We start from the raw sequence: 27944 nt of genomic DNA, 5'->3' as shown, positions 1-27944 counted from the left end.
CAACTATAAAAACACAACTGCGTTGACAACAGAATGCGTGCTGTCACTTTTTCTTTGTAGTTTCTCATCGTAGTCACATTACACCATATTTGAATGAAGCATCTATGTTGAATATGGACTCACGTAGACGATTGCACCTTGCTGTACTTATGTTTGATCTTCTAAAATTTAAATCCCCTGAATATCTATACACAAAACTCAAATTTCAGACTTTCAACAACTATTATGGATGTAGTGTGTCTCGATCTACACGGCCCCCGTTGGTGGTTCATATCCATAGGACAGTCGCTTTTACCGGATGTTTTCGCCACCAGGCGACTAAATGCTGGAATAACATACCCCCTCCAATGAGACTAGCTGCATCCAAATCAATTTTTAAAAAGTTATTAAAGTAGCATTTATTAACGAAGCAAAAACTTGGGTTGGTCGCCTGGTAGCGACTGCTTTCAACATAATAATTATTGTGGTGAATTATTTATACTGTATATTTAATTAATTAATGAAATATATTATTTATGCATCATTTATGTAAGTATGTATCTATATAATACAATTTTATCTTTGGCTGTTAAATTGGTTACACAGGTTACACTCTGGGTTTGTTGCACGCGTCCGTGTAGCCTAACTTCAGGCTGCAGCTGAAAATCAGTGCTTTGCTTTTAAGCAAAACTGTCACTGAGCTGTAGCCTATTTGGGTCACTGCGACACACATGGCGAAACCATATTTTCGTATTTTATCTTTTGTTTCTTATTTAAAAAAGTGTAAATAATTTGATTGTATAAACTCATTTGTTAATTTACGTGTGTCATAAATGGCTTAAATAAAAAGTTTATCTATCTATCTTTCAACTGCTTTACAGTAGAAACACGAATGGAACAGAGGTGCCCAAGCAAACGACTCTTGTACAAAGTCTCCCTCTGGTGATATATGAAAGACGTTCATAATGAACGTACAGTTAGATTGTAATCGATTTAGAAACGCGCGCATGGCTATTGGTGATTTTATAATCGATATTCCATTAAAGTACTGGTTAATTTTAATCATTGCTGTAATTTTACGATGATTAATGATGACTTTAATGTTCATACTCAATTTTGAATTTTTTTTTATACAACTTAGAATGGCAAACAAGCTGACGGCTCACCTGAAGGAAAGTGGTAACCGTCGCCTATAGACATGACCAGTACCATGGATATAACAGAGTATACTGTTTCGCTCATGATACTCCCCCATACGTTACCATTCCTGAGGACTCAGTCAAGATTTTTATATTAAATTTCTGTACCTAATCTAAGTGAAAAAATTCATTCCAACCATCTGGACGAGTGGCGGTCTTCCACCGTGCGTTTTTCAAGGCACTTTCTTCCACGCACAACCACTTTTTGCAATCAACTTCCAGCAGCAGTATTTCCGAACGGATACAACAACATAACCTTCGAGAAAAGAGCATATTCCTTTTTAAAAGGCCGGTAGCACACCTGCAATGCTGTTGGTGTTGTGAGTGATCATGGGCGGCGGTAGTCACTTACCATAAGGTGAGCCGCATGTAAAAGAAAAAAGTGTGCGATGAGATGAGTTACTAAATGTGTGATAATGGCATGGTAACTCCAACTGGGCTAACGGTATACGCTGGCGAGGCTCCAGGGAGACATGGATAATTTACCACATCATCATCATCATACCAGCCTTTAATTGTCCACTGCTGAACATAAGCTTCCCCCTTAAGGGGTTTTTTAATGGGTGATAATGGAATGGTAACCCCGCCCGCGCTATCGGTATACACTGGCGGGGCGCCAGTGAGAGATGTTAGGTGAGAGTGAATGTAGGTCAGTTAGCCCACCATGATGGTTGCAGGGGAAACCGCGTGGAGGTTGACCTGAGAGGGTATATTTCTAGCAATAGGGCTATTAGACCTCATTACTAACAATCCCTTCCTTTCCCCTTAGGGGGTTTACCAGTAGTTGCCACGCTTGGCAGACGGATTGGCAACCGCAGTTAGGCTTAATCATGAGCGGCTGTGACGCGAGCGCGAGGCTGACTGCGCGCCTCAGCTCATTCATTTTCCATCTTTAATACAAAACTTTTACGTGACTTTTGAATTTTTTTATACAGCAATTAATTTGCATATCGTAAATATATTAAGTATCAATAAAAAAGGTATTATTTCCGATAAAATTAATTATAGTAATTTAAAAAAAAAATCTTATCTTTTATTGTTGGAGAAATTATTATAATATAGATCTGATATTGTGTATTATAAATACGTAGGTATAATTTGACGCTAAAGTAGGCATCGTATCAAAGCACAGGTTGCTATCGTGTTCTTATTTTAATTTTTTTTCTTTTGTCTGCTAGTTTGCTAGTTGCCAGAAGTTAATCAAAAAATAATTTTATAATGTACTTTTTAAATTAGTTTTATTCAATATTTAATAAAATACCTTAATAAAACTAATTTAAATAAATACTTTTGAACTACACATTGTATTTATCTGTACATTACATTTAGTTATTAAATTATGACCAGAAGTTATTCAAAAAATTAATTTTATAATATGGTCTTTGAGTGAGTTTTATTAAATTAAATATTTATTTATTTATTTAAAAGAACACCAACAGCATATTGCATTATAACATATTTATTATATATAATGCAATATTAATGCACACGCCTATTAAAGGTATATTGGATAAAATTTTACTTTGGCACTATAAATATGTATTTATCTATACTAATAATATAGAGAAGAAAGATTTGTTTGTTTGTTTGTTTGTTTGTAATGTATAAATTATTAATATAGCATAAAATAATACTCAATCAATTTTGTAAAATCTTTTACACTTTTTATTTTACCTAACATAGGCTATATTTATTATTTTAGAGAATTCCATCTACACAAGGCGGGCCGGATCGATAGTTTTTTTTTACTTGCTACCATAACGTATTATAAAATAATTTATTATTATTATTAATTCAAACGTTAACTGTCCACGTCTGGACATAAGCCTTCCCTATAAAAGGAGTTCTGCCAGTAGTTGTCACACTTGGCAGGCAGGTTGGCAACCGCAGTTAGGCTTTTAGAGATGTTTTAAGAGGGACGCAGCTGCCCATCTTTCGCCCTCCCTTAGTCGCCTCTTACATCATTATACCTAAAACTAATTCTTTAAAATCACATACGGTAATTATTTTTAGAAGACATAAATTCAAATTCAAATTCAAAAATCATTTATTCATGTAGGACATTTTAGCCGCTTATGAACGTCAAATTTTTACATTATAATTTTATATTTACCCTACCGTCCAGTTCGGTATATAGATCCAATTGAGAAGAACTGGCAAGAAACTCAATTGAATTACTTTTTTTTTTAAAGCCAGTTTATTTACAATGTATATTTATATAGGTGTCTATGTCTAACATTAAATGAAAATTCAGTGCATGAACAACTATTGCCATGCACACTCGTCATTCAAGTAATCGTTTAGTGAGTAATAGGCTTTGCTCAGTAAATATGATTTAACAGATGTTTTGAATTTATTTAAGGGTAATTCCAACATATCCTTTGGTATCTTATTGTAAATTTTTATACCTATTCCCATAAAAGACCTATTAACTTTTTCTAAACGATACTTGGGGACAGCAAGTTTGTCTTTAAATCTAGTATTAATATTATGAATATTGCTGTTTTTTGGAATATATAAATACTTCATGAATTTATAATTAAATATAATATTATAAAAAAAGTGAGTACTGTTACTTCACTCCTACATATGCACGACCCACACGGGTTTCGTGTATATCCCAAAAAGGTTACATGTGTGTTACTCTTTAAAAAAAAAATATCAATGCCAATTAAGGCCTCCGTACACTATCAGACACCGCTTTACAACACGCCACCGCGTACTTCACCGTAAAGTCTGGCAGTCTTCGCGCGACCTCGTCAGCGATAACTGCGTTAAAAAACCCGCGAAATTCCATTACCGTTTCTTAATTTAAAAATACTGTTAAATTTTTTTTTAAATACTCTAGGTTTTTCTTTACGTTTTGAGTTCTCGTGTTTTTAGTACAAACATTGTTTAGTGTTAAGTTAGTTTTAGTGTTGTGCTGTGAAATAGTGACGTGAATATTGTAGAAAAATACATTTCTTTATCTAAAATTTTGGTAATGTTTACTTAAAAAGGAACTTTTAGTTTCTACAAATAAAGTTACAAATTGGAAAAAAAAATTCACAGTTTATCGTTGGTTTTAGACTACGTATATTGCTATTCATTCATGGATATTCACATACATGTGACATTTACACTTGATTTCATAAAAAAAAAAGGAAAGCGTAAACAAATAAATCACTTAATGTCGACTTTAACACGACTCGCGTTTTAACATTTGTAATGCGAGAAATACTTAGAATTGTAGAGTGAAATGTAATTAAGGAAATGATATTTAATCAAGCTTCAACTTGGCTAATGCAAATATCTAACGCGTGTCTTTTTATAAATGTTTTCTTTCCAATTGGAAAAGACAGTGGCGTAGTACAATTTTGTAATCTGACTGAACGGCAATGAGTTCAATTTTGTACAACACTAAAACTGATTCGGTATAATACAAGATATATACCTACCATCAAAAACATAAATGTGGAAAAGGGAGCCAAGTCAATATTAAGTATGTGTGTCACTAATATAATATATAGTGTCAACTCAGTAAGCAATCCTAAATATATAACATTTTAAAATAAATTTAAAACATAATTTCTTATTAATATAACATCTAATTATTTACATAAAGCAAAGGATCTAGGACAATATATATATATATATATATATATATATATATATATATATAATATTGTACCTACAATAACAATCAGCGTAAGGTATAGGTACCGTTTAAAAGCAATTGATGTAAATACTGGCACGTCTTGTTCCGTTAAACTGAGCGAAGTGGGCTCAACAGATAGTCGCTACTCACTATAAACTGCAGACTATGGTGTTATTAGGCCCATTTTACATTGTTGAATATATATATAATATAATTTTTTTAAAATTATATTCCAATTTCTTTTTATTCTGCACAAAACTACATAATTCGAAAGTCGATTAGAGTATTAAATTATAATTATTATTTTTTATTAAATATAGGAAAATAATAGAGGACTAGTCTTAGAGAACAGCAGTTATACAATTTTACAACTGCCTCCATCAATTTTGCGTATTTACTTTCATTGACAATTTTTTTTTAATATAATATAGAGGTAGTGGCAGTAAGATATGTATCTTACTGCCACTACCTCTTATCGGATCAATTTTTTCTTATCGGGATAAAATCTAATCTATTTCTCAAGTTGGAGCGAACAATATATATGTACAAAATTTCATTAAAATCGGGTCGGAGATTAGCGTAGACTTTTATGTATGTATTAAAATAGATAAATAAATATTAAATTTATAATGAGATAGTTACTATATCCCTATTTAATAATATTGTATATGCATAAAAAAGCTATATGATCAAATATGTTGGAGTATTTTTATCAGTGATTTTTATCAATTTAAAATATAAAAATAATTAATTAATTACTTATCATTTCTAAATCTAAGTAGGTACAATACATTACTTGAAACTATAGGTACTGTATTAAAACTCCAAATCAGTGATAAATGATAACGTCTGCCAGTACTGGTGTGAAGGTAGCGCCCTCTAATGTCAATTGTTTCTAGACCATCTTCGTTATACATGAACCACGCCTCATCTAACATTAGAAGAGGTTTGTAATCAATAACCCGGGGGTAGAAATTGTTGAAATTAAAGCCGGGGCAAAGGGGATTACCCCGAGGCCTCTACCTAGCCTTCCCAATTAGGAGGGCCTAGAAGATCCTTATTGATGAAGGCCTCAGGCATGGCTTATTGAATGGTGCCTTAATGTACTTACGATGATAGCTAACAAAATATAGAGGATTCTAGTTGTATCCTGTGACTTCGCGTGTAGTTCTACCGTCATATTGAAATTAGCTATCAAATGCAAAATTAATTTTTTGAATCCGACTGGTAGTTTCAGAGATTGCTATGTTCAAACAAACAAATGACTCTTCTGCTTTATCTATTAGTATAGGTATAAGTAGCAAAACATACATTGTAACATTTTATATAGTGATCAAGTGTAAACCATCCTTTAAACCGTTGGAATAAAAACGTGCGAACTTACGTTCTCAGTCGTTGCTTTCATCGGCTGCTATTCAGTTTCGCTGTTAACATTACTTTTATACATTATCATCATCATCATCATCACCACTATCAGTACCATCGTCGATGTCATCATAACAAGTCACCGACTCATTAACGTCCTACTTCTGGACATAAGTATTTCCGATCACAATCGCATATTAGTCTATTACACAGGCGATTTGGTATAGGGTTTTAGTTTATATTCGGCTTTTTCCCGCTTAGTTGTCAAATTTGAAAACAATATGCTATGAGTAATATTAGAGAAACCTTAAACATCCTAAACTGAGCCAATTTAAAAAGTATCCCAGTTCTTACCGAGGTATAAATTGAAGAAAAAAATATAGATATAAAAAAATATTGTAATTCAGATATATCTGGCTATTCAAACCAGGAAACTTCTTACGAAGCAGGTGGAAAAGATCGAGAGTCAATGGGAGACTTTGTAAAAAAGTCGATTGCTTGGGTACCTCTGTCCCATTCGTGTTTCAACCGTGAAGCAGAAAGCAGTGAAGTGTTTGCGTGGCTGTGTTTCGGTTTGAAGGGTAGGATATGGCGTGAATTTACTGGGTACAGAGGAGTAACACCTGAGTCCTCAAGAATGGCAACGCATGGGGGGTATCATGAGCGAAACAGTATACTCTGTTATGTCCACGGTACTCGACGGTAGGCGACGGTTACCACTTTCTATCAGGTGGGCCGTCAGCTTGTTTGCCATTCTAAGTTGTATAAAAAAAATCTATCCGCAAATATATCTCATGCTTCATTACTTGTTTTAAGTGTATTTGCCAATTCTAGTAAGTATTTATTACTATTCTATATACGATTTACCTAATTATGGTAGATAGAGCCAACTCCAGTATCTACATCCTTCTACGGTCGCTTTGTATATCAGTTTCGTCATTATTTTATCCAATCCAATCTTTCTACAAGACAAAACATTTTGCCCTTACTCATATACGCATTAGCATATAAATACATCTTTAGTAATATATTTCATGACGGAATACAGTTTGAAGCAAGTCTTTGATGCAAGTTTGATAAGATTAGAATTTAGGTATCAGCCACATATTTTTGACAATGAATGATAACAGTATCTGCTCTATTGCTGATATATCCTTGAGCGATAACTTTAAACATGCATTGATCGACGAATCTGATCTTAGAGCCATAAACAATTCAAATCTTTTGATTCTATGAGTTTCGTTGTTCATAGAGGACAATGGATAAAAAAATATGTAATCACTTAGAAACTAGTCTTAAATATGTCCTCTTAGATTATAGGGGTTACCACACCATTATCGCCAATTAAAAAAAAATACAAGGATTTGGATTAAAGCCATTGACAAGAGGAAATTGTTTATTTGTAGAAACAGTATAGCCAACAAATAACACTACGAAGCATCTGTAATTTAGTTAACTGAAGAAATTGGTTTATATATCACCTCCGACCTCACATACCTAATCGGCTTATATACTCCTGTCTTTGCTATACGTATTACTATGGATTTGAATGTAGTTACTTTATATTGTGACTACGAGAGCTCAGTCAAATCACAGTTGACAATGGTCCAAGAATTTCCAGACAAAACCCAAGTGTGAATTTCAGAATTTTCAAAATAATTTTTGGATTATACACTTTTGTAGACTCTATAGAAAGACCTGTATCACTAGAAAACTTTAAAATATCCAAAACGGCAGACGTAATATTGTGTGTGGACATTATATGATCATTGGTTCGTTGATAAGAATTATTTTGTGTAATTCGTTTACCATTAATATGCATGTGACACCTACCATTCGAGTATTTATTTTCATTAGTAGAGGCACGACCATTCCTATTATTTACAAAACTCTTACCGTCCGTTATTCAGTCTACGCATAACTTGCTCTATATCGTATCACGGGTAAAGAAAACATAGTTGCAATATAGGGTTAACCCCAATAGATAGAATGTTGACCTTTTATATAAAACAGTAAGCAATGGATTTGATTGATTTAAGACTATTTCTTATGCTAATAAAAAAAAGGAGAGCTATTCAGCAGTGATATATACGCCCTAGTTGGGACAAAGGGAGTGAACATTGATTCTCCATTGTGATCGGTCCAAGCCAAAGTAAAAACCAAAATTATGGATAATGAGAAGCCCAAATGATCATGATGACTGTACAAAATTCAATAAAACAGTTACATTTGTAATAGTTTCGAAATAATTTATATTACCATAATGGCCATTGTGTGGAGCTGCCAGAAAATGGTGCGTTACCTAAGTGGGCCTTGCCTTCAATGCCAAGCCGCAGTACATCCGATGGTCAATGCGATATATAGACAAAGCAAGAATTGCATCCATGTATTTGTTAAGATGAAATGGAATGGCAACACATGAGAGGTACCATCAGCATCACGGAATGCTCTGATATCCATTGTGCTGTTTAAGATCTATGACTTACAGATCGACTGATGATCACCAGTTCAACAGGCGGACTATTAGTTTGTTTGCCATTTTAAGTATCATAAAAAAGATACTTATAAAATGTACGAAATCCGTTATTTCGTAGGAATTTTAGGACAACCTCTCTTATGGTTTTTTTTTTATACAAATTAGAATGGCAAACAAGCTGACGGCCCACCTGATGGAAAGTGGTAACCGTTGCCTATACACATGAGCAGTACCATGGAGGACTAAGGTGTTATGACTCTGTACCCTGTAAATTCACTGTCACATTGCCTTTTAACCGAAACACAGCTATGCAAACATATCTGCTTCACGGTAGAAACACGAATGGGACAGAGATACCCAAGCAATCGACTTTTGTACACAGCTAAAAGTTCTAAGTTGTATAAAAAAATCAACATGGTCTCCACTTTTTTTAATCCTCAATGTGTCACAAAACTAGTATATTACAGAGGGCAAATTGGTCTTGTTACTAAGGGAACACAATATTGCGGTGTGAAGAAAAACTAGAAATAAAACCATATATCAAGCTTGGTCAGAATGGTATAATAATGGGGAGTCTATTATTATACCACTTATCTCATGGGGAAAATGCGTACTCACCAGTGCCAGCCATGGTGTTAATGGGTAGCTATGGTTATGGTTGATCTATTAGTAGTATTGCTGGGTGCATTTTGTTTTGTTTCTCTTCTCAAATTTAGTTTCTTTTTCTCTAAAATTATACGATTTCCTTTTACCAATTAACCACTCAATCACTACTGTGAACGATATAAATAAAACCATTTCATATTTTGGCCTTCATTTTACTAAATCAATGCTATTTTATTACACTATTAGAAAAATGGCATGAGCACGAATTAGCAATGAGGAGGTCCTGCTTAGGGTTAAGGAAAAAAGACAAATTATTAGAACTATTGAGGACAGAAGGGGAAAAATGTTGGGACAGTTGATACGACACGACGAACTTATGAACATTGTAATAAAAAGTAAGATAGAAGGAAGGAGGGGGAGAGGGAGACCGAGACATAGTTACATCAAGCAGATCAAGGAAGGAGTTGGTGTCGTGTCGTATCAAGAGGTGAAGAGACTCGCTGAAAATCGTAGTGAGTGGCAAGAGCTCCATTGACAAGAGCGCAGCTCTTAAATAGATAGATAGATAGATAGATTAGAAAAATGGTATACAAGACTTTTAAATAACTTTTTCGAAACTTTCAAAAACTATTAAACTTTTTCCAAAAAAATCTATATATCTCTAGAAAATTTCCAAGAGACAAATCTTTACCTAAAATTCAGAAAAAATACTCAGTCTAGCAACGTTGCATATCACTGGCATATTGCATATTAGATTGCATACCAATTTTGCGTGTCAAGCAGTTCAGATTCGTATACCGCATTAGTGTATATGCTCTCTTACTGTGTCAATGCCATACGCTCACGGCGCAGCGTGCCGTGGGTGGGCAGCGTCACTAATCGTTATGTTCCTTTGTTAAGCTGCTAGTTGACTATATAATACTGATTTATATGAGGTTTCGTAACCAAAATTTAATTCTTAATGATTTAATGCCTATTATTCCATTGTTTAGGTCGATATATATACATACATACATACATATCGGTCACGTCTGTCTCCCATTAAGGTAGATATCATTTAGACATTATTTATTATCCGGAATCCTACTAATGTTATAACTATGAAATATTTCGGATGTATGTTAGTCTGTTCACGCTTAAATAGCTGAAAATATTTTTTTAAAATTTGGTGCATGTGTAAGTTTCATCCTAACTTAACAAAAAGCATACTTTAAACACTGCTTCACGTAGACAAAGCTGCTGAATAATTGCTAGTATATTAAACTATTCTGTGTTTCAATACCTACAGTAGTATATATATATATATATATATATATATATATATATATATATATATATATATTAATAATTCACATATTCAATACATAATAATTTACATTTTTATACAACTTAGAATGGCAAACAAGTTGACGGCCCACCTGATGGAAAGTGGTAACCGTCTCCTATAGACATGAGCAGTACCATGGACATAACAAAGTATACTGTTTCGCCCATGATACCCCCTATGCGTTACGATTCCTGAGGACTAAGGCGTTACTCCTTGATACCCTGTAATTTCTCTACTATATCCTAAGTTGCTTAAAAAACATATTATAGTTTAATTTGACACTGAATTGTGATGACTAAGCGTAGGACTAAAAAGTTGACACTTATCTTCAATTTAACCAAAACTGTGTCACGATTATCAGATACGTAACAGTATTCTTTCGATAAGTAACTACTGTTGCTCTAACTGTTGTCACTAACCCCGTCAATTTGAATTTAAAAGTAAGTAATCATTACAATAAAAAAAAAATTGTCCCTTACTGGGACCATTTTTTCTAATTTGTTTTGTAGCAAATTGAATGTAATTAAAGATTGTGTTCCAAAAAAACCGACTTCAATTGTGATAAAATGAGTTTTTTTTTTATTTAAAAACTAAACTACTATAAGTCAGTCCTTTCAGATAAAAAAAAAAAGAATTTCCAAAATCGGTTTAGAACTGACGGAGTTATGAGGTAAATAAACATAAAAAAAATATAACCAAACTGCGAACCTAAAATCGGTTCAAAAGTTTGTAAAAATAACTATTTAAAAGAGTTTTTGTATGAATCTGTCGCTTCTTCTTATTTCAACCCTTAATCCCAGCACTATCTGGGGCGAATTCTTCTTTAACAATGGCGCCAGGACGCTATGTCCTGAATTTCATAGGAATTATATCAATCTATTTAAATAAAGTTAATATTGAATTCCAAATTATATTTATACACATTTAAGAATTTTACTTTAAATAAATCATCGTGATAATTGATTGATCATGACTTATTTAGATTAAAAGTGGCACTCTAAATTAATGTGATTGGCACAACACTACTGTCGGAAACGCTTCCGTTCCGTTCCTATTGCATTGGGTTGCGAAATTGAACGCTTTGCAAATACGCACCGTAAAACGGAACGTAATACGAAACTGCACGCTGCACGCTTGCCAGCCTGAAAAATTGGGTGTTTTCTTGTTGCGTAGCCTTCATTGCTTATTATGCTCGGTTGTTACCAATGGCATTGGCAGGAAATCGCGATAGAATACAAATCTAATTATTACACAATGTATAGTTAACTATTAATTAAAATACAATGGATTTTAAACGAAATTAAATATTCGGCTACCAAAAGTGGGAGGTTCAGTTCATTTGTAGGTATGCGCTATCTTCGTATATTTTGCGTAGATTTTAATAATTTTTTTAGCTATCATTATATGAAATTGCTGTTTTTTTTTTATGAAGAACAAAATTTACTTGTTTGTAAAAAAATCTAACTTAAATTTTGGTAAATTTGTATAAGACCATCTAAGACAAAAAAAAATTAAAACAGGCGCATTATTGTCAAAAATATCACATAAGATACACATAAATAAACAAAATCCGACGAAGAACTTGCTTCTTTTTGAAGTCACTAACAAATAATAATTGCATAATTTTTAAATAATTTTATAATCATTCCGTTTTTATTTTAAATTACATAAAATGTCTTCACTCAAATTATTATAAAGAAAAATAATTTTAGAATAATATCTATAATGACATAATTTTTAAATCATTTCATAATATTACATTTTGGCTTTTAAATTATATAAAAAAATCTTCGGTTGAGTTCGAATAATGAAAAAAAAATCTTTGATTTATTTCACTACTATGTTAGCGTAGAAAACTCTGTCGTTGTCCAGTGTATTTAGAGCTGTTTACATCTTATATTTATACATATTCATAAAATATAATGGTCTCAAGTAAGACTGGCTGAGTTAATGCACTCTTGCGCACACTTTCTATACACTTTCCACGGTTCAATTGTTTCCAGTTAAACATAACGATTAGTTATCTTGGGTAACTATGTACATTTGTTACACTGTATCAGTTAGTATCGGTAGACCTTGTATTTCGATTCGAATAACTTTTTATTTTATTTTTAAATGCTGATTTGGTCATGCAAATAATGGATGAAAGAATCAAGAAAGAGACTTATCCAGCACGAATGAGTAGAGTAGAGTTTGCCGCGTAGAATAGGCCACCCTTGACTTTCCTGTGGGTGTCGTAAGGGGCAACTAAAAGTGAGGGTAAGACGACAGCGTTTACTCTTAAAACATTTCCAGTCTAACTGCGGTCGCCAATCTATCTTCCAAGCGTGGCAACTACTGTTACAGCAATGTTTATAAATATACCATCTGAAATTAGAACACATTAATTATTTACATTAAACAAATAACCTAATATAAATTGAAGCTCATGATTTGACTTGGCTAGTTTTTACAAAGAAGCAAAATTTTTAGAAAAGGAATTTTTTTTTTTTAAATTTTAGATTTATTAAGGCGTGATGTGATTCTAAATGGTTCGTGTAATATATTATATGTATAACACACTGCCTCGCTGTCCAATTCTTGGCTGGACACGCTGTCGTGTCTAGATTAATTAATTAATTTACTTGGTATATTTTAATTTTATTTTGAAAACGGTACAAAATTAATTATTATTATAAAATATATCTGTTTGAGAAAACAAGTGTTACCATAATGTTTATCTCCTATTAATATAATACAGATGTGAAAGTTTATAACGATGGATAAATGTTTGTTAGTTTTTCACGCAAAAACTACTGAACGGATTTGAATGAAATTTGGTGCAAAGGTAGCTTATATTATACATTAGCACATACAATATTTTATATTTCAAACGAGTGGAGCGACGGGGTACAGATAGTCAACACATAGTATAAAACTAAGTCGATTCCAGTCTGTCTGTCTCTATGTATGCTTAGATCTTTAAAACTACGCAACGGATTTTGATGCGGTTTTTTATAATAGATAAATTGATTCAAGAGGAACATTTATGTGTATAATACATTCATAATATAGTGGAAAAACACTGATAATTTTAGAGATTTCTAATGTAATGTCGTAATGTAATGGGGGGCCGATGTCGCTATTTAGTATTAGCATTGCACCCGTGCGAAGCTGGGGCGGATCGCTAGTAAAGTATAAAGCAGCATAGAATTATATGTAGAGATGGGCAATCCACCTGGGTGGGTTTAAAGTCTGGTGGGTAAAAACCGGGTGTTTTGGGTTTATTGGGTTTAAACCCCATAAACACCCAAATTTTTGGGTGTTTATGATTTTGTACTTCATCATCGTCATCTCAGCCGCAAGACGTCCACTATACTGGACATAGACAATATTATTATGCAGCCTACAGAATAAAAAACTTTTAATTTGATTTTGAGTTTATTAAGAAAGAGATGAAAGTAAAATGTAAAACTACAGTCAATCACTGTCAGATTCAGAGTTATTACAAGCGATGAATTGTATAGGTTCGATAGGCTCTATTTCGTCTAAACTGTTATGTTCATTTACTTGCTCAATGAAAGCTTCTAAGGTATTTTCTTCATTAAACTGAATGTCCTCGCATTCAGCTTTATGTTTAAGATTCCAGTTATAACAAATGAATGAAATTTTTTCAGTTCTTTCAGTTGTAAGTCGATTTCTTTTGTTATTATGTATGTAGCCTTGGATACTAAAGGAACGCTCAGTGGCTGCCGAAGTACAGGGAGCTGATAGAATACGAATCGCTACTTTGCTTAACTCAGTGGAACCACAAATACCTTTCCACCATATTAGGGGCTCAATGCTATCTAATGAGCTCCATACAAATCCTCTGGCCCAAAAGTTTTCTTTAGCTTTATAACACGCCAAATCTGCCATTACATTTGACAAACTTAAGTGTTGGCTTAAATTGTAGATAAACTCCATACCCTTAAGTTCTTCCTCTTGAGTAAGTTCGACTCCTAGAGTCCTGGGGTCTAGAATATATGCTGCAAAATGTATTGGCCTCATTGCCATATTGCATCTTGAAGATACTGATGTTAGAATCTGCTGTTTGCTTTCTTCGCTCAATGTCGAAATCTCATTTAATGCAAAACGTATCTTAGCTTGTACATCTCTAAATGTAATGTATGTGCGATGCAAACGATTCTGGTCGCTCTCTAAGTAAAATATGCTTTCAGTGACTGGTTCCAAAATACTTATACATTCCCCTGTCTTCGTCCAGAAATCATCACTTAGAATTAAATCTTTAATATCTCTTGAAATTACCACATCTTCTCTAACTGTTAATATTTGCAAAGCTATCTTATTTGCTTTCAAACTTTTTAACGAAGTAACATGACTTCCCCATCTTGTAGCACAAGGCAATTTTAGTGTTTGTGTAGAATCTTCACCCTGCCTTGATTTTATCAACAAGGAACTTAATCGTTGACTCCTTTTAACAGTTTTTATTATATTTATGGCTTGCATAATAAACACAGTTACTTCTTGTATCTTTACAATATCTTGGCACAACAAGTTAAGGATATGTGCACAGCAACCGAGAGGAACAACATGTGGATATTTGAGTTTTGTTAATTCGAATGCCTTTTGTATATTTCTAGCGTTATCGCCAATAAGTACAAGAAACTTATTTGCTCCATACACTTTCATTACTTTTTCAACTTCTTGGCTAAGGTATTCACTAGTGTGAGGATTACTTTCTGTATTCAAACTTTTAACGTATGCAGGTTGAGGTTTTGATATAAGAAAGTTTATTATTCCTTCATTTCTTAAATTAGACCAGCCATCGCACTGAAGGTGTAAGTAACTACAAGCATTTAGTTCCTCATTTAACTCAAAACGCATTTCTCTATATATTTTATCTAAGTATTTTGTCGCTAAAGCTTTACGTGAAGGTATTTTAAATTTTGGTTGCAATTTTTCGAAAAATTGTATCCATAAAGGATGTTGCACCATCGATAATGGCGTCCCTGTTACAAATATAGCTCTCGCTAATTCTGTTTTTATATGATCATCGGTGTCTTGAAACTCAGCATTTATTGTAGTGTTAGCAGACGACGAGGGGCTTATAAAAGAATCATTTGTCTCTATCTCTGACAGTCCAGACATTTTGGTTTTGGACGAGCTATCTTTTATAAGTTTCATAGAGTCTTTTAATGTTTCTGGAGATTTTGGACAAGTGATAAGATGTTGAAGCATTTTGGCAGCATTACTGAATTTGTAGACCTTATTACAAAGCTTGCAAGAAACAGACTTGTTTGGTAAAGTACGGTAGTGCTCCCATATGCGTAAATCTTTAGGTCTCCCCATTGAACCTAAAAAAATGAACGATGATTAGTTGGTCTGACGAAAATTCAACAATAGAGTGCCTATTTTTTTACAATGATTATTTCTTGTTATTTACAATAAATTTATTAAAAAAATAATAAAATAAATACAAAAAACCTTTGTAAAATTACATCTCCTCGGAGGATTAAACGCAGACGCTAGTTTATTATCGTATTGTTCTGTATTTTTCTCAGCAACTTCTTTAATTCGATTAGGTACTTACGCATATTATGTTAAAAATAAATATCTAGTACACATCTTAGGCTATCCACCATTATTATCCAATGACGACTCTCAGCTAACTATGCACTATCATCCAAAATAAACGTGTATGGAAAATTTTATCCCAGTCGGTTGAGGATTGAGGATAATTGCATCAACATACGAACATACCTACATACTTTTATTTACATAACGCAAGCTAAATAAAAGCTTGTAATAATACATCTAATTTTAAGTTAAAATTGTTAAGTGATCATGATATAATTGTATCATTCAAAAATCCACTTACCTTTAATTATTTCTTGTTAAGTATAAATATTATTTCAAATCTGCTCCCTTAATATGCACTTTTTTACTGCTTTTCCTACCTAACACGTCACCAGGAAGTCACGTTACCAGAGTCAGAGTAATAGTGAACACGTTTGACAGTGATTGTCGTCGCCTCATATTCAGCGTCGACGAATAGGGGAATCCCCAGTCATAATGTATTGCATGCGTGGCGGTCTTACTTCAAATCCATAAACAAAGAGATAATTACAGAACTCGATACTAGATGGCGCTGTTTTTGTTTGAAGAAAGTTTGCGGGCTAAAATACATAGAATTTCATCAATGACTTCCACAAAGAACAACATTTCTGTTTTTTCTAAGTCCGTATCTCTTCCGTATATTTCATAAGATATAAGCTTGGGCTACATTGTTATGCAACGTGATTTTGTCGCTGTCTTGCTAGCAGGGTTGACAGATATACGATTTAAATCGTACTCATACTATTATTTGTCTATTTTTTAATGTACGATCGTAAAGATTATGATCGTAATTCGCACAAAAACATACGACTTTTTGGTTACCTGGCAACATTTTTATTATGAAACGAACATGCTCACATCATCAGTCACATGCAACAATTTATTGGGGATTTCCCCTTCACATCTGGCAGTCCTGCTTGCTAGAATATAGGTAAGTCAGCCACAGTTACTGACGATCGATATTTAAAGGGTATTGTTTTTGTGCTAAATATTTCATAAAAACGTTATTTAATACTTTGTGGATTATTAATTTAGTTGATAATCACTGGAAGTAAAATGGATGCTAATTTGAGAGATCAAGATCTTCGTATAAAACAGTTAATAAAAGAAAATCTACGTAAGTACTCTTTTTATACCTAGGTAGGTAAGGTATAATAAACACAAAAGGTACTTAGATCGCGTGTGTTCGAAGCATTTATTCTAATAAATTTAATTTAAAATTGTAGAAAGAAAAAAATGTCTGCCAAGCCGTAGCCGAAGCCGATCTCCAAATATATTTGGCGATAGTGAGACCCAGTGTCCAGATGATTTACCCAGCGTCGTCGCAACAAAGAAAAAAAACGAGGATAAAGTAAAAGAAAATTTACTGAAAGAAGAAACAAACTGTTCTAAATGCTTAATTTATGGAGAAGAGGATAAAAGAAATGAGTATTTCGGACTGTTAGTGGCTCAAGAATTTAAATATATACGGCCATGTGTGCGAACGAGGTGTTATGAAGAAATTTTAAAGTATCTACGGGAAGCAAAAGGCCAACATGTTGATCAACTGCAACATGAAAACACTGAAAATTAATTACTTTCATTTTATTATATATAGATTTTTAAAATTTCCTGAAATATTATTAGTTAACGTTTTATTTAATATTGTAGAATTGATCAATACAATTTATAAAAATAATTTATTGGTATTACTTACATATTTTCAAAAAAATACGTAAAAACCTATTTTTTTGGGTGATTATGGGAGTTTATGGGTGTTTATTGGGTTTTTACCAAAGCACCGGGTTTAAACCCGGTGCTTTGCCCATCTGTAATTATATGACTGTACTCGTAATTGTAATACTTAAGCAAAAAAAAAAAAATTAAAGAGAATCATAAAACATGCAAAAATTTCTATTCGAGACAGGTTGTCTGTTGTAGAAAAATGCAGTGGTGGCACATGATTTACTTTTTATAGTCATTTCATATGAACATATTCATTATACACAATTCCACGGCATGTATTCACCTTTTTATGGTGACATGGTGATTTTAGACAAAGCATGTTGCACAACGTTTCATCGTTTGGAGAAATGAAAGGCACGTTTTTAAGAGATATGCTTCTATTCTATTCTATTACTCGATTTTCGCTCGCTACTTGTATGCGTGGATTACAGACATTTTAAATACCAATTCTAGATGGCATATCGAAATATCGAAATTATCGAAATAAGTACTAGTTTTTATTTCGTGTTTCAACCGTGAAGCAGTTGTGTTTGCATGGCTGTGTTTCGGTTTGAAGGGTGGGATATGGCGTGAATTTACTGGGTACAGAGGAATAACACCTGAGTTCTCAGGAATGACAACGCATGGGGGGTATCATGGGCGAAACAGTATACTCTGTTATGTGCATGGTACTGCTCATGTCTATAGGCGACGGTTATCATTTTCCAACAGGTGGGCCGTCAGCTTGTTTGCCATTCTAAGTTGTATAAAAAAACATTTAGACCTTTAAGAGTATAACGGTGAGGACTGCTTTAAATTTTGTGCAGCCATCGCCCCTTTTACGTGATAGCGGAATAAACATACAGACAAACAAAAGTTTTATAATAATATTCTATAATTAAACTTTTTGAAAAAAAAAAACAACAGCTAAATTTCTTACTCGTACTTCTTGGCTGAAATTGCGTTCCGAATGGGCGGTAATGAAAAAAATTACTATTAAAAAATTCTTAAATCTAAGTTTTCTTGAATAAAAATATTTCTTTCTTCCTAATATGTATTGTTTTGACATCTATTGCTCTTGCCGTGTTAATTTAGTCCCATTTGAAGTTTCTGTATTTGTTTTTGTAAAACAAAAACTTACGTGTTTCTATAATATTTACTTAAACTATTATTTTCAGGCATAGAGCCATAAAACTAAGTTTTAATATGTGCGGGAATCGATCATTAAAAAACGAGACGGTTTTTTCAGTTTTTCTAATTGGTTATTTGAAAAGTGCTTTGATAGTAAATTAAAATGAGTTCCCCTTCTCGTATTTTCGTCATAAGTTCACATATTAATAGACGACCCCTTTAAATAGTTTAGCGTTTTACATATAGGTAAATTGAGGTACTCGCATCATCTATTTCTATCTAATCTGTGTCAATGATCTGAATATTGCGACAGACACATTTCCGCGTTGCAATGGCCTGACGAATTGATATCAAGCCCCCCTCTTCCTTTCATTGGATATCGAGAGGACCCATTATCTGATATTTGTAGTGATTGAGGGGCATCAGTGAGCTCCTATGTTTTTGGAGAAGTAGTAGTAATGCTTCCATGACTGTGTTTCAGTTTGAAGAGTTGGATATGGCAGGGAAATTACAGGATACAAAGGCGTAACATCCTGATCCGGAGAGAGGAACTGTTAGTAATGTCGGTCCATTGTTAGCAATATACCCTGTGAGGTCGACCTGCACGCGGTTGCCCTGGAAACCATCGTGTTTTCGTCATTATCATGTTAGTCTTTAACTGTTCAGTATTTGCCACGCTTAGTAGGCGGATTGGTAACCGCATTTAGGCATTGAAGATGTTTTAAGAGGGACACTGCTGCCCATCCCTCGCCCTCTCTTAGTCGGCTCTTACGACACCCGCGGGTAAGGAAGGAGATGAGTTATTTTACGCCACCACTGCAAATGACGTCATGGTTTATTCCTGATGAATTAATCATGATGAGCTAACTGACCTATTTTCATTCTTACCTATTATCTCTCACTGGTGCCCCGCCAGCGTATACCAATAGCGCAGGCGGGGCTACTATTCCATTTTAATTATTAAAAAAATACCCCAGTCCTCAGGAATGGCAATTCATAACGCGCATCACGGGCATTTCGTGTCGTCCAAGTTGCTGTTCATGCCTATAGGCGACCGTTATCATTTTCCATTAGGTGGACCGACAGCTTGTTTGCCAATCTAAGGTTCACCAAACATGATCTTTCTGAATCTTGACTTGATAGAGTCATCGCCTTCAGATTGGATACAGTTTGGTTACGTGTACTTCATTCTAATGGCCCTTTTGGCATATTTAAGATTATTTTTCTGCCTCTGTAAATAAGGTGCATATGCCATGATCGGTCATGTATTTGCTCATGGTTAAATCCTTCACACGGTTTTTGGGGTGGGCATCAGATAATTCTGGAGTGGGAACGGGCCATCTGTCCCCCGTTAGATACGCTGGCGTATTTATTTTCTTGGCTCTGTAAATGAGATGCATATGCAATGATCGGTTATGTCTTTGCGCATAGCTGAAGACTTCACTCGGTTTTTTGGGTAGGCATCAGATAATTCTGGAGTGGGAACGGGCAACTTGTCCCCCTTTAGATACGCCGATGAATAGATCTAAATGTAAATATATCTGTTTCATGTGAAGTGTGAACCGGACAGGTGATACGATCGGTCGCGCCTGTCGCCTCTCGTTGCGTCATCGGGTGTGATGTGTATATTTAATTTTGCAATACACTGTACATTATAATTTTAACCCCGTACTAGACTTTCGCCGCGCCTAGTGTACAGTGTAGGACAAAAATATACACAATGCATATTTAATTAGTTTTTATTTAAAAATAGGTAGGTTTAAGTGTTCGTACGTTTGTTACTCAATCACGGTTGAATGGACGGATCGTTTTAAATAAGATTTTGTGCATAGATAAAACATGTTCTAGATTATTACGAATGATACTTTTATCTCAATGTACGAAGGTAAAACCACGAGATATGGTTAGAGATAGTCCTATTACTATCTTACTAATGTATATATATGGGAAATATTGAAGAAAAATTAATATGAGAGGACGTAATAAAAGTAATAGATGCCAAAGCCCATCTATCTGTATATTTATTCGGACATTATACAAAAACTGCTGCACCGAAGTGGATACAGTTTTCACAGCTGTGTTCCAGAAGGTGTAACTAAAAATTTGGTGTATATTTTATCTTGTTACGCCATTTAAAAGCAGTCGATATCATTGATTTTCTTACTTCTGAAATCCTTCGACCATTATGTTCCCTTAGTAGCTTTTTACGCACCCACGGGAAAGGAAGGGATGGCCCATTTTATGCCGAGACCATACGAAAGGCATTCAAGCTGCCAAGTACACTATTAGTTATAAAATATAAACGTTTTCAATATAAAAACAATCATAGAAGTAAATTATATATTTATAATGTAATTCAAAATAATATTTTATATTAAATTAAAAACTAATATTAAATTCAAAGATCAAAATTTGAAGAAATTATCGCGTAATGTAGCTAAATTTAAAATATTTATATTTAAAATATCGCGTAACCCACGCGTAAAAACTAGAGGCGTATAAAAATCTTTTTTGCAAGTGGATTAGAAACCTTCACAGCCTTTCCCCAAATTAATTTCCGATGAAAAACACCTGTTGTTTAGAGAGCGATGCGAAACCAATAGTTTTTGCGTTTGCAAATCAAAACTTGTTTTGTAACATTGTTCTTACAGGGAAATCGATCATTTTCCCAAAAAATAAAATTGCTTATCATGTTTCTTGTAAATTAATAAATAAATATTCAATATATTGACTCAAATAATCCTATTATAAACACAGTGTCCCAGAACTCGAGAGTTTGTGACGATGGATGGATTTGTTACTCTTTCACACAAAAACTACTGAACTAGTTTGAATTTAATCTGGTACATGGATAGATTATTCTTAACTTAGCATATGGGATTCTTTTATGTATTATATTTACGGGGGCAAGGCCGCGAGATGCAGCTAGTGACAAAACAATTTTAAACCCTTCATACTAATTTGTTGGACGCGCTGTGTTAGGTAAAATATGCGGTATATTCATAAAAAAAATACAATTTAAAAATGCTTGTGATTTTCATCTTCAGGGCAGGTAACACGCGCGTAATGCCTCTGTTATTGTAGGCGTTCATATGCTACGGTAACTGTTTATCATCAACTGAGCCGTATGCTAGTTTATCACCTCACGTGCGTTGCCGACCCTGAAGAAACCTCTTTACCCCTTTTTTGAAGAACCCCCATGCTGTGTTCTCTTGGATAACTTCGATAGGCGGCTCGTTTCATAGTGTTAAGCATTCGTGGGAGAAAATCCCTGAAATCACGCTGTACGCGACCATATAGGTTCTAAGTTATGGAGGTGAACTCCCTGATATAATTTTTTGGTTAAAGATATGGTTTTTTTTTTCTTTAGTTTTTAAATTAAAAGTAAATAAAGTTTCTTATCTTCTGGCCGTGTGGTCCCTGCATAAGTCAACCCCTCCTTTCCTGTGGGTGTCTTAAGAGAAGACTAAGGAAGAGCGAGAGATGGACAGCAGTGTCCTTCTTGATACATCTCTAAAGCCTAACTGCGGTTGCCAATCCTCTTGCCAAAAATAGCAACTACTGGCAAAACCTAAGGGCGAGGCTTATGTTCAGCAGTGGCCAGTTAAAGGCTGATATAATGATATTCTGAATTCAAATTAAGAAGAATAAAGGACCGTCAGCTTGTTTGCCATTCTAAATTGCATTAAAAAAAAATAAGAAGAATTAATTTATTCATCTATGCGTAGTTTGTTAGCTATATAACCAATTCTGTGATACAACCTCGTTATCATCATATCAGCTACCTATCACGATATATTAATCATTTTTATCGTACAGATCGTGTGACGCGTGTCTATATATTTTTTAGTTTCAATCTTCTTACCGTTAGAAGAATGACACTTCTTGTCTGATGGGGATATGAAATAATTTACCAGTAATCATACGTTTTATTAACATGAGAGTCATTTTATTAGTTACACTTCTTGCGCCAAATAGCTACCGTCTTTTTTCATTTCTTTTTTCATGCAAAGGTTGTATGGAAGAGGTTGCTTTAGCGATAATAGCATTTACTTCTCGGTTTGCCCAATGGTTGACTGGTAGAGAACACCGTCCGGTGTTAAGTCCACCATATGTACAAGAACTTTACTATTCAGTAAAGTTTATATATATATATATATATATATATATATATATATATATATATATATATATATATATATATATATATATATATATAAGTAGTATAAAAAAATATAAAGGGCCTGATGAATTTTAATAAACAGTATCTTAACTCGTCTAATCTGCAGTGCTATAGATAAAATAATCTGTTCTGTATATCAGTTCGACATGGTATGTCTGTCTAGATATTGAATCTTGTAAGAGTACTGTTTTTTTTAATGGATAACAATGGAATAGAAACCCCGCATGTGCTAACGGTATAAGCTGACGGGGTTTGAGGGATGATAGGCGAGGATGGAAGCTGGCCAGTTATCCCATCGTGATGAATAGATCTGGAATTCAGCGCGATAGTTTCCAGGAGAGACCACGTGGATATTTTTTTTTATACAACTTAGAATGGTAAACAAGCTGACGGCCCACATGATGGAAAGTGGTAACCGTCGCTTATAGACATGAGCAGTACCATGGACATAACAGAGTATACTGTTTCGCCCATGATACCCCGCATGCGTTGCCATTCCTGAGGACTCAGGTGTTGTTCCTCTGTACCCTGTAAATTCACGCCATATCCCACCCTTTAAACCGAAACACAGCCATGCAAACACAACTGCTTTACGGTTGAAACACGAATGGAACAGAGGTATTCAAGCAAACGACTTTTGTACAAAGTCTCCCTCTGGTATCTGGTATCGATCTGATTGGGTATATTGCTTGCAATAAGGCCCTTAGTATGTATGAATTATAGGCCACATTATCATGTACATATTGCATGTATTCTGAACGTAATCCGAACGTAAGCGTAAGCAGTTAATTTGAATATAACTTACCACTGTACCAAATTTCATTCAAAGCTATTCAGATGTCTTTGCGTAAGAGCAACATCCATCCAACCTCAGATTGCCTAGAAAAAACAGCTATTTAGCGATTTTGCCGCCCATTGTTGCCTCCTTATCTTTCTTTTATAATATAGGTAATTTTATTTAATTAATTTTTGTTCGGGTACATATTGTTAATATTCATAATAAACTGAAGTGGCAACACTTAACCTAATAACATACTATGCACTGTGTTCCCAAAATAAATTGCATTATACTAATTTAAAGTGTTCAATCTTTTGCAAATATAGTTGCGCTTGTTGCAAATTTTACCTTATTGTTTGTAAGTAATTGGATTTCTCATAATTGTGATAATTTTCATAATAAATACTCGCGGATTTCGATTCATCTCATAATAAGTGTCAAACTGTGAAATTGAAAACTACCCACATTTTACGTGATACTGTCGACCATCATATTGGACTCAGTGTTGCCTACCACAAAAGACTATTAAAGATTAATTAATAGGGAGAATTTAGACGCTGTGTTCGAGTATCTATACCATAAAAATGTCGGAATCATCCTTATCGTGGGGTTGCTGCGGCCTGGATAATAGCGAGGAAGAATACATTTGCTGCTCTCAGTGTGGACATGCATATCATATTAATTGTTTGAATCCAAATGGGAATACGTCAGACTTTGAAGTCGTGTCTGATTGGAAATGCCCAGCCTGCAAACATGTAAGAAGAAGCTTAAACAAAGACGTAACACCAGCACGTCAACATGGTCTTAATCCTATTGAACGCAATGCATCCAAAAGGCCTAATAAAAGAATGGCCCTCTCATCCCCTTCGGAACAAAAAGAATCAGCAGCATATATGACACATAATGACATTCGAGACCTGGTGAAGGAAGTTATTAAATCTGAGTTGAAAACAGCGATTTTTAACATGAGTGAGACCTTCACTAATGAATTGAGAGCTGTCAAAGATGAAATGTGTAATATGAGAGATTCCATGAGTTTTATAAACATTCAATATGAAGAAATTATAAAACAAAATAATATCAACTCAGAAATCATAAAAAACTTGCAGTCTGAAGCCGTCGACATGCGTTCCACAATTACAAATCTGAACAATCGTATTAACCAAATCGAACAGGCTACACGTGCTAATAATTTGGAGGTACAGTGCGTCCCGGAGACTAATGGAGAGAACACCTTTGAAATGATTCAAAAGATAGGTAATGCAATTGGTTACAGCATCTCGGAGTCAAGTGTCACACATTGTATACGTACTGCAAAGATAAACCGGTCTAGTTCACGTCCCCGCTCAATTGTAGTGCAGTTTAACTCTCGAAAAACTCGCGATAGTTTTATGGCTGCTGCAATTAAGTTTAACAAGTCTAATCCACACGATAAACTCAACACTGTATCCGCTGGAATAAGTAACATAAAACGACCCATTTATATAACAGAACATCTCTCACCTGCTAATAAGGCACTTCACGCTGCAGCGCGGTCCAGAGCGAAGGCGTTGAACTATAAGTATGTTTGGGTACGTGATGGAAGAATATTTGTGCGGAAGGATGATGGAGCTAACTACAATCTAATAAAGAGCATAGACTGTATAAATAAGTTAGTGTAAATTTTATAGTATTATTTTAAGTCATGTAGTAGTTTGTACAACTTTAAAATTCTCATCGATTAATATATTGTATCAAAATGTCCGTGGGCTTAAAACCAAAACACAGGATTTCTATTTAAATGTGTTAAATTGTAACACGGACATTATTGTATTAACTGAAACCTGGTTAAACGATGGTATAGACAGTTCGGAACTTTTTTGTGATAGGTATGTTGTATATAGACGTGATCGCCAGACTAGTAATAGTTCTAAGAGTGAGGGAGGTGGTGTTGCTATTGCTGTCACGAAAGAGCTTGTATCCCACCGAAAAAAGTCATGGGAGAGTAGCTGTGAAGACCTATGGGTTGTTATTAATGTTTCTATTTCTGATTCAATCCATCAAGTCGCCTTATGCGCATTGTATCTCCCGCCTCCTGTTGATAGAATGTTACTGGATAAATTCTTAACAAATTGCAATAGAGTATCTGAAATCCATGATATGCATACTTGTATATTTGGCGATTTTAACTTGGGCAGCATCGACTGGAAGGCTATAGATAATTCTGCTATTGGATATCGTTTATCTGCCAGAGACCAATTAATGCTAGATTTTTGTAGAATTAATAATTTTCATCAGTGCAACAATGTTGTCAATATTCGAAACAATATACTTGATCTTGTTCTGGTTGACTTCTCCCATTGCGAAGTCAATAGGGCAGCTGCACCTCTTAGTAGAATTGATCTGCTTCATCCGCCATTGGAAATCGTTATTTCTACCGGAATATCTAAAACACTAAATAATAACACAAATAATATAAGATATAATTTCCACAGAGCGGATTACGAATCTATCAATGGATATCTTCAGAGTATTGATTGGAATGAAAAGTTTGAAAATCTTGGCTCTGTTAATGATTTAGTGGCTATTTTTTACAATATAATTGAGGATGTCCTGATTCGTTTTGTGCCGAAATACAAACATAAGAAAAACACGTATCCGTGTTGGTTTAGCAATAGTTTAATAAATCGCTATAAAGAAAAGTACAAACTTTTAAAAAAATACAAAAAATACAAAAATCCAAGGGATAAAATAGAACTAGATATTATAAGTAAGAGATGTAAAAAAATGACCACAGACTGTTACAAAACTTTTTTAAATAATAGTGAAAAAAAGATACAACAAGATCCGAAACAGTTTTGGTCATTTATTAAAAGTAAACGGAATAAAGGTAGTTCATTTCCAGCCGAAGTTTCCAATGGCGTTGATTCCAGTACAGATGGATTTGAGATTTGTGAAATGTTCTCTAATTACTTTGCGTCTATTTATGGGTCAGATACTCAAACACTGTTGGATAATAATTATGTGGCAAGGTACTTATTGCCATCAAGCTTAGGCTATGGACTTACGAATGTTCAATTTTCTAAAGATGAAGTTTTGGCTAGGTTGAAGACATTGGATGTCAATAAGGGTGCAGGTTCTGATGGAATTCCACCTCTATTCATAAGGGCATGTGCAGAGAATTTGGCTATTCCAATACATCTCATATTTAACTTATCACTAAAAACTGGTATATTTCCCTCACAATGGAAATTAGCAAAGGTAATCCCTATTTATAAATGCGATGACGAAGCTTTGGTGTCCAGTTACCGACCTATTTCCCTACTCTGTACAATTGCAAAGGTTTTCGAATCCTTGATATGTCCATTGATTCAAAATTTCATAAAACCATTAATCACGGACTTTCAGCATGGTTTTGTCAAGGCTAGATCAGTGAATACAAATTTAGTAACATTTGCTGATTTTATTACTGAAGCTGTAGATACTAACTTGCAAGTTGACGCTATTTATACAGACTTTAGCAAAGCTTTTGATTCAGTACCCCATAATATTCTGCTGCAAAAACTATCTTTATATGGTTTTGCAGATCCTTTGCTATCATGGCTGAGATCGTACCTAACCAGTCGATCATTTTACGTTGTTATTAATGGATTTAAATCGCTCAATAAAATGATTACATCAGGTATCCCTCAAGGCTCTAATATTGGTCCGATTCTCTTCAACATATTTATAAATGATGTTGTTTCGGGTTTTGAGTCGTCCTTAGCATATTTGTTTGCAGATGATTTGAAACTTGCAAGAATTATAAGATCTGTCTATGATTGTGTGCTTTTGCAACGCGATCTGGATAGACTAATTATGTGGTGTGAATATAATGGCATGTCTCTGAATTTTAGGAAATGTCTTCATATAAAATTCACTAGAAAACACAATAAAATTGCCTTTGATTATCACATCTATGGTGAAACTTTAAGTGAAGTGA

At 34.1% G+C, this 27944-nt stretch overlaps 1 protein-coding gene across 8 annotated transcripts in view; it reads left to right on the top strand.

Annotated features, from left to right (window-relative positions):
• LOC113512120 (uncharacterized) overlaps positions 1–27944 on the top strand; it is a 207749-nt gene that overhangs the window by 167465 nt on the left and 12340 nt on the right. Inside the window, exon 1 of one of the 8 annotated variants that reach the window (XM_026895904.3) lies at positions 3937–4158. The exons of 6 other annotated variants lie outside the window; for them this stretch is intronic. The gene's annotated coding sequence lies outside the window, so the exon portion shown is untranslated. Of the gene's footprint in view, positions 1–3936; positions 4159–4309; positions 4660–27944 lie in introns of those variants that run through there. One more of the 8 variants, XM_052893767.1, reaches the window with a different exon arrangement.

The sequence above is a fragment of the Galleria mellonella genome, unplaced genomic scaffold (assembly GCF_026898425.1).
Source record: "Galleria mellonella isolate WM207_F2 unplaced genomic scaffold, CSIRO_AGI_GalMel_v1 utg184, whole genome shotgun sequence".
NCBI lineage: Eukaryota > Metazoa > Arthropoda > Insecta > Lepidoptera > Pyralidae > Galleria > Galleria mellonella.
The sequence above is the reverse complement of the archived record's forward strand: the minus strand, read 5'-3'. Positions and strand labels throughout refer to the sequence as shown.